This window comes from Octopus bimaculoides, chromosome 14 (genome assembly GCF_001194135.2).
Source record: "Octopus bimaculoides isolate UCB-OBI-ISO-001 chromosome 14, ASM119413v2, whole genome shotgun sequence".
Lineage (NCBI taxonomy): Eukaryota > Metazoa > Mollusca > Cephalopoda > Octopoda > Octopodidae > Octopus > Octopus bimaculoides.
The window spans coordinates 41,250,272-41,259,253 of NC_068994.1; the positions used below are offsets into that span (position 1 = coordinate 41,250,272).

At 32.1% G+C, this 8,982-nt stretch overlaps 1 protein-coding gene across 1 annotated transcript in view; it reads right to left on the bottom strand.

The window, feature by feature from the left end:
* LOC106880259 (putative protocadherin beta-18) overlaps nucleotides 1-4,824 on the bottom strand; it is a 65,197-nt gene extending 60,373 nt beyond the window's left edge. Inside the window, exon 1 of the mRNA XM_052973098.1 lies at nucleotides 4,802-4,824. The gene's annotated coding sequence lies outside the window, so the exon portion shown is untranslated. The remainder of the gene's footprint in view (nucleotides 1-4,801) is intronic.
* Nucleotides 4,825-8,982: the final 4,158 nt, after the last annotated feature.

Below are 8,982 nucleotides of genomic sequence, written 5' to 3' on the forward strand. Positions count from 1 at the left end.
ATACATATACATATGCATATATACATATATATACATACACACACATTTGTATATATACATATATATACATACTTACACACACACACACACATAGTAGAATCATACACACACATATAGTAGAATAGTAAAAGGAAGGTCTTGGTACAGTATTATATATTTGAAAAAATGTGTAGAGACGGCTTTTTGGGGATAATTTTTATTTGAATGATAATGTGTACAGTGAGTGACTCTAGTGAAACTGATACCAGAGTCACTCACTGTATATATTATTATTAAAATAAAAATTATCCAAAAAAGCCATTTCTACTCACCTTTTCAATATGTATAATTATATACATATATATATATATATATATCATCATCATCATCATCGTTTAACGTCCGCTTTCCATGCTAGCATGGGTTATATATATATATATATATGTATGTATTTATGTATGTATATGTATATATATATATATATATATATATATATATACACACACACACATGTATATTTACATCCATATGCTGACATACATAAGCTTGCATATATTTACTCATTTCTTTACATTTTAAAGTAAAGTGTATATGTATGTATATGTGTGTGTGTACAAATATATTTGTACATGTATATATATATATGTATACTTGCAATATACATATATATATAATATAAACAAATATTTGCTTATTTATGTAGACACATTTTGTGAATACTATACAACAGCACAAAAATATACATGCACACACACACACACACACACAACACAACACAAACACACAAATCTGTGTGCTATAAATATATGCTGCAACAATGTGTGTGTATGTGTGTGCGTATATATATATATATATATATGTACGTGGCTATAGAAATTCATTGAAAAATGAAGGAATTATTAAAACAATGCACAGGCGACATATTTCATCCATAAAGAAAAAAATAACGAAATAGCAAAAGAAAATAAAAGCAAAACCAAGCCACAATGTAAAAATCTAAAATAATATATTCAGTTGTAAATATTCTTCAGCATCATCTGCAATTAAATCTAAAATCTATTGTATGATCATGTAATATCACGATTGTCTGTATACTTCTCATTCCATGCACAAAATATTAAAAAAGTGGGGGGAAAAGGGAAAAAAGAGTATAAGAAAACCATGCTGCATTGTCTTTGAAGAATCTTGACTCCTCAATTAGAATCTCACTCCTATAATCATTGAATGTTGCAATTATCCCATTTCATGGAACATCATGTCTCTAATAGCAATATAATGGAAACACGAAAACTGAAGTTAAAATCATGGGTATTTTATTGTTCTTGGAAACAAGGCTTCAGCGATTTTCATATTTCTTAAGTAAAGTAAATGTTATATTATGGAGGAACATATTTGAAATATTGACTGTATAAAACATAAATACATATTCTATTAAACACTGGACTATTTAACATTTTCCTCAGCCTGTAGATTTTTCTTTATTTAATCTTTTTGCTTTGGAATGTACTCTGACATAGCTTCACTGATTCATTTGTTGCATCAATCCTCTTCAATGTTATTATTTTAATACTCCAAGTGAAACTGTAGAGACCATAGGCCATCTCAGATGTATTTCATGCCACCCATGCAATAGTCCAATGTGGTATAGCCACCAAAGCAATGCGAACAGTAATAAACCCCAAAAATGAAATGAGACATCCTGTTTATAAATGTATTAGATCATTAGTACTGTTTATATGGTATATGTATGATTCTATGTATGTATGTCATTATTCAGTTTATTTCAAGATTTCTTGTCAATAGAGAAAGAACTTGTTTCAAACCTAGATCCAAGGCTTCTTCGTTGGAATTTCAACATCAACTGGGTATTTTTGTTTGTTTGTTTGTATGTGTGTATGTTAAGACATATTAAGAAAGTGCATATGGTGGCACCTGTTTCTCCTGCCAGCCAGCACAATTGTCTAGTATGTAATAAAATGTGTAAAAGCTTAAAAGTCATATAAGGGCATCACATGGCAACAATCATGAATCATTTCAGTAAGTCTTCTTCGCAATGGCTTTTCTCGTGTAAGGAGGATACAGCTGTCATATGTTATGTATGTATGTATGTGCCGATTTGTTTATTTTACGTATGTATTCTCATACATATAGTTACATATCTAAACATGCTTATACATATTTGAATAAACTTCTGGAAAGTTTTAGATTTTTACAGTTCAGTGATGGCTTGGATCTGTAGTCTTCAAATTAGTTTTCTCCTTTCTGGTTTCAAGAAGCCTAATTTCTCAAGATTGGTATTTAGGCAGTGTGTTACATATCCCAGTGCCCCAATAATTACAGGTATAAACCTGAACTTGTAATCTGGATAGAGTAGCTGTAGATTCCTCAATAGTTCAGCATAGGTATTCTCTTTTTTACTGATCTTTATGTTAACATCCATTGAGCAGCAAATTTCCACAACTGTGCACAGTTTCTCTTCTCTACCCCAAATCATTATATCAGGTCTGTTGTGCTTGCATTTTACTGAGGTCTACACTGGTACATTCCACCAGTATTCTTTTTTATTATGAGTGGCTATGGCTTCTACCACATTGTGGGTTCTTATTTCTTTGTCTTCAGGATTAAACTTCTATGTATGTATGTATGTATGTATGTATGTATGTTATTATTCAGTTTTATTTCAAAATTTCTAGTCAATAGAAAAAGAGTTGGTTTCTAATCTGGATCCAAGTTTCCTTCATTGGAATATCAACGACATCAACAGGGTATTTTTGTATGTGTGTATATGTGCTGATTTGTTTGTTTTGTATTATGCATGTATTTTCATGCAAATGCTTGCATGTCTAGACATGCTCATATATACTTAAATGATAAACTTCTGGGAAGTTTTGCAGATTTTTAGTTCCACTGATGGACTGGATCTGTAGTCTTAGATTTAGCTTTCTTTTTTCTGACTTTGAGAAGCCTGATTTCTCAAGATTGGTATTTAGGCAGTGTTTTGCATATCCCAGTGCCCCAATAATTACAGGTATAAGCCTGAACTTATAATTTGGATAGAGTAACAGTAGATTTCTCAATAGTTCAGTATAGGTATGTTTGTATGTACATATATATATGTGTGTGTGTGTGTGTGTGAATACATGTATTCATGTGTGAATATACATATATATGCATATATATATGTATATTACATTTTAAAGTTATCTCTAAAGATTTTCTAAACGAAAGCTACCAAGTTTGCATTTGGAAATGTCTTTGTAAACAATATGATCCAAAGGTAGAAGAATAGTTAATGGGTGTGTTTGCATATATCAGGAGTTTTGCTCATTCTTCAATACCACGTCTGACCATTAACCATCCATGAATACATTGCTTAAATAGCAACTTCGTAGTATATATATATATATATGTGTGTGTGTGTGTGTGTGTGTTTGTGTGGGTATAGACACACATATATATATATATAAAATATTTTATTCCTTATAAACTGTGAATTTCCCAGTCTAGACCTTTCATATATACTCACCTTGTCTCTGATGATGAAACACTCATTGTATGGGCATGCTAGCCTATCATTTTGGATATCCCAGAAGCAGCTGTAAGACTTCAGATTCACCTTATCCTAATTAAATATTCTAAATAACTTGAGAACCTTCCTGCCTTGGTTTTTGTTGTCCGTTCTCTTCAGCGGGAAGAAGGCTGAACGAAAGGGAAATAATTATGGTGACCTGTCTGAACGAATTTATTCTTGTGAGCGCGTGCGTATGTGTGTGTGTGTGTGTGTGTGTGTGTGTGCATGTACATATGGACGTGTGTATATGTGTGAATATGTGTATTAACGTGTGTATATGTGTGAAGCTAACGTGTGTGTGTGTGTATGTGTGCATGCATGTGCAAATACTGTTGTACAGCCTAAAATTTTAGGTCCAGTAACTCTTGCACAGCACCTGACACCCTCTCCAGCCTACTGACATGATCCAGAGACAAATCAAGGCAAGATGTCCAGTGCCAAAGTGGGTCACAAGCTTAGGAAAATGAGAGCGCCACGATATCAAGCACAAGCAAAAGACCCCCAAAATTTTCAATGCCATTCCCTGCATATCTGGTTTTATATTAGAATGATCTTTTCTTCGAAACACGCTTCAAGAAAAGATAAGGGGTCCTCACTCCAAGTGGTCTTTCACCTCCCTGGACACTATATATATATATATATATATATATATATATATAGTAATAATATTAGGGAATAAAAAATTTATTCCAACCTTACTGGCAAAAATCGGGAGATAGTCAAAATGGGAAATAGTTTGCAAGGCTAAATCATATAGAATAGGGAATAAAATTTGCTTATTATGTACTAACGAATTTAAAGAGATATTATTAACTAATAAAAATTTATTTAACTCCCACGATGAACGTAATATTAAATGCAATCATAAATTAAATTACTTATAAAATTAGTTTAGATAACTAATTTATTTAAACCTAGTATTAGGTACCAACATATGGTTATGATCAGTATCGTAAAATACATCAAATTAGCTTTTGAATACACTTTAATCATCACAATATTATACAAAATTGGAACATATAACTACCTTTACTTTAAGTATTCAACGATAATATGAGCAGTCTTTTACAATGCTTCATAACATTATTTAAGTAATATATAACTTTTGTATTTGGTATAGTTATTATTCTGCGTTAATCTGAGAGTTTTAAGTATTTTATTATTATTAATCTTCATTAAACTTTTTATTTTAGGTAGATTTTCGTTTTCGATATTTTCATTATTGTTTTAGCAATTATAACACGTACTTACCTCTGGTAATGGACGCCATGTTTATCACGTGACTTTTCAGTATTAATTTTCATAGCATTATTTACGTAATATAGAATTTTCGTATGGGTATAGTTATTACTCTGCGTTAATTTGCAAGTTTAGTATTTTAATATTTTTAATCCCAAGAAACGTTTTATTTTAGGTAGATTTTCTTTTTCGATATTTTCGTTATTATTTTAGTAATTATAATACGCAGGTACTTCTGGGTAATAGACGCCATATCACGTGACCTTTTAGTATAAATTCTATAGCACAGCCATTTTGTTTTAACTCTACAGTCACCAGCCGGCAGATAAGTCATATTTTCTTATTTTGATTTTATAAACAATATTGACATCCGTCTTTTAGTAACTTTGTACACTAACACATTTTCTTTACTATTATCTACTTATTCCATAATGTTTTAACCTTGTTTACTATAATACTATAATATTTTTAGATTGTAACTCTTAATAATTATATTAATACCGTTAATGTAGGGATTAGTTAACAGATTTTTGTCTCTTTATATATATTTTTATTTCTCATGTTTATGTTTATTCTCTGAATGATTTTAGACATTTTCTTAGGGATTTGACCTGAAGATTTTGGGAGTAAAATCATTTCCCCGTTCTAATGAACTCGGATAAAATTTGCTTATGATTTTATATAGTCCTATATAGGACACTACTAACCTTACCAATACTCCCACTAATCTCCATACATCCCATACACCATTCATCTTCCAGTATTTATATATACCTTAATTGCATCACTTCCAGAACTGCTTACCTCCCTTGCATGTAATCTTTTCACTTGGGCACTATTAGACTCAACACCATTTGGAAATTGGTGTTCTTTCAAAGTCAGTGATCAGCTCTGATGATACCAGTATGACTTTGAATCTCTATAATGATTCATAATAATGTTTTTTATACTTCATAATTCCACCTCAAATATTTAATTGTATGTATACATCTTGGCTTTTCTTAGAAAAGGCTTTATTTTTTTTATGTCTAATGTGCATTTCCTTTGCTTTCTTTTTACTTTTCCCTTATTTATACCATGTGTAGTCTTTTTTTCTTTGAAACCAATTTCTATTGCACACACACACACACACATATATATTATATATATTTTTTATTTAGGCCCGGGCATGGCTGTGTGGTAAGTAGTCTGCTTACCAACCACATGGTTCCGGTTTCAGTCCCACTGCATGGCACCTTGGGCAGGTGTTTTCTACTATAGCCTCAGGCCAACCAAAGCCTTGTGAGTGTATTTGGTAGATGGAAACTGAAGGAAGCCCGTCATATATATATATATATGTATGTGTCTGTGTTTGTCCCCTACCATCGTTTGGCAGCTGATGCTGGTGTGTTTACATCCCCATAACTTAGCGGTTCGGTAAAGAGACCGATAGAATAAGCACTGGGCTTACAAGAAATAAGTTCTGGGGTTGATTTGTTCAACTAAAGGTGGTGCTCCAGCATGGCCACAGTGAAATGAATGAAATAAATAAAAGAAAGAATATGAGGGGATTCTATGCAGTTCTTGCAGGATATTGGTCTGTCCAGAGCGATAGTTAATTAGATTTATTCAAGATACCCAAAATTAGATGCTTGCAAAGTGTGCTTTTTAACCACACAACTACGTATGTTTATTGTTTTTGTTACTCTCGTTGATGCAGCTGGGCTCAGATCAAATTAGATAATCTGTGATGCAATTGATTGTAGTTTGAATAAATTTTTTAGTTAGCTTTTGAAGTTTGAGGAAAAATTTATGTTGAAATGACTTTTGGAGCTACAATCTATTATTTTTCTTTTTTGTGATGTGTTGCTCCTGCCAGATTTTCCTTGTGCGTGCTTTGATAATAAATAGCTGTCCTATTTTTTATTTTGATATTCTGAATTTTCTTCTTTTAACTAGCGACCATACTACGTTGTTTTTTTTATATTTTTCTGTTCTGATACAAGCCTAAACAATTCCAAAACAATCACAATATATTTTTCTCCTCGTGTCTTAATTTAAGCTGGTCATATCCAGCTCGAATGTTCTACCTGTATTTTGTTCAAACCAGCCAGATCTGGCCTTTCATATCTACCTTACAACGTCCATTCTAAAAACTAAGCAACCTCACCATTAAAATCTTAAAGCAACAAGATGATGCATGATTAATTCACAAAAATGTGAATGAATAAGTATTACATTTGATAGGGTAATCTGAATATTAAAGGGTTAGGGTTCTAAATAGTTCAAAGGTATGATTGTACAGCCTAACATACAATCTAAACTAAACAAGTCTTCCATAGACTTACCCTTTCTTTTATATGGTGTGTCTATTCCAGCTTTTAAGATAAGATAGTAGAATTTGTTGGAGATTTGGTTGCTAATTCTAGCATGGTGAACCACTATACAGAGGCTCTGTCACTTCTTTTGGACTGCATGCATATATTTCTGTTTTGAGTGCTTGAGTATGTGCTTGTATGTGTGCATGCATGTGTATGCACTTATGAATATATGTCTGTATGTGTGTATGTTTTGTGAGTGTGTGTGCATGTGCATGCATGTGTGTGTATGCATAGCAATCCACGTATGTCTGTTTGTAGTTCTGATCAAAAAAGCTAATACTGAATGTGTTTGATCACTTGCCTCTTATTAGTGTTTGAAAGAAAGCATTTCCCATTTTGAAAGAAATCAATCCCTTCATCCTAAATTAATCTTCTTTGAAATTCAACCCACCTCAGTGCATAAACAAAAGTCATACTGTTAGTTGATCAAAAATTTACTAATATATACTCTCATCTTCTTATAGAACACATATCTGTAAATGTGCAAATCAAGAGGAAAACATTTCCATGTTAAAATAATAAAGATTGAAGAAATCACTACCAATATTTTATAACCTAACTAGCTTCAATTTTAAAAGAGGAAACTCCCAGTAAAATTAAGTCTTTTATATATCTTTGAATTCCTCTTGGAGAATTTTAGAAGTCAGCCTCCATGTGTTATAACAGATAGACTTGCTGACATTGGAACCAGCTGGAAATATAGGCCATTTATGATCACCATGATTGTTGAATAAAATATCCACAGGCAAAGGAATCTGACACATAACTTTGAAACCTAAGACGTCAATAGATCAGAGACAAATATTAACATACTCATTTTATTGTATTCTCCTACAATAAAAAGTATCTATCAAATGCAAACGAAACATAGATGTTAATAATTGTGTTTGGTTGTGTGTGTGTGTTTGTGTGTGTGCATGTATATTGTCCAACTCATGTTAGCATGGAAAGTGGACGTTAAACAATGATGATGATATATATATATATATATATATATTCTCTCTTTTTACTCTTTTTACTTGTTTCAGTCATTTGACTGTGGCCATGCTGGAGCACCACCTTTAGTCGAGCAAATCGACCCCAGGACATATTCTTTGTAAGCCTAGTACTTATTCTATCAGTTTCTTTTGCTGAACCTGTAAGTTACAGGGACGTAAACATACCAGCATCGGTTATCAAGTGATGTTGGGGGGGACAAACACACACACACACATATATATACACATACATATATACGACGGGCCTCTTTCAGTTTCTGTCTACCAAATCCACTCACAAGGCTTTGGTTAGCTCAAGGCTATAGTAGAAGACACTTGCCCAAGGTGCCATGCAGTGGAACTGAACCTGGAACTATGTGGTTGGTAAGCAAGCTTCTTACCACACAGCTACTCCTGCACATATATATGCACACACACATGCATAAATATAAACAGATACATAAATAGATATCGATGCCTATGTATACTTGCTTATGTGTGTGTGTGTGTATATACCCCTATATATATATCATATATTACATACTATATAATATATATGCTATATAGTATATAATGTATGTATCATATGTAATATATATTTGATATACACACATACATTTATGAGTGCTTGTATGTGTGTTTAAACAGATGGATGGATGCATGCATATGCACACGTGCATGTACATGCACACACACATACACTCACACACACACACATACAAACTCACTCAGGAATATATTCATTCATACATTGATTTTTGTATAAAGAACATTACTAGCTTTATAAAATTCCTTGAATTTAATAATTAAAGTTATTTGTTCTATGTTACATCAAAGAAACTCACAAGTCTCCAAA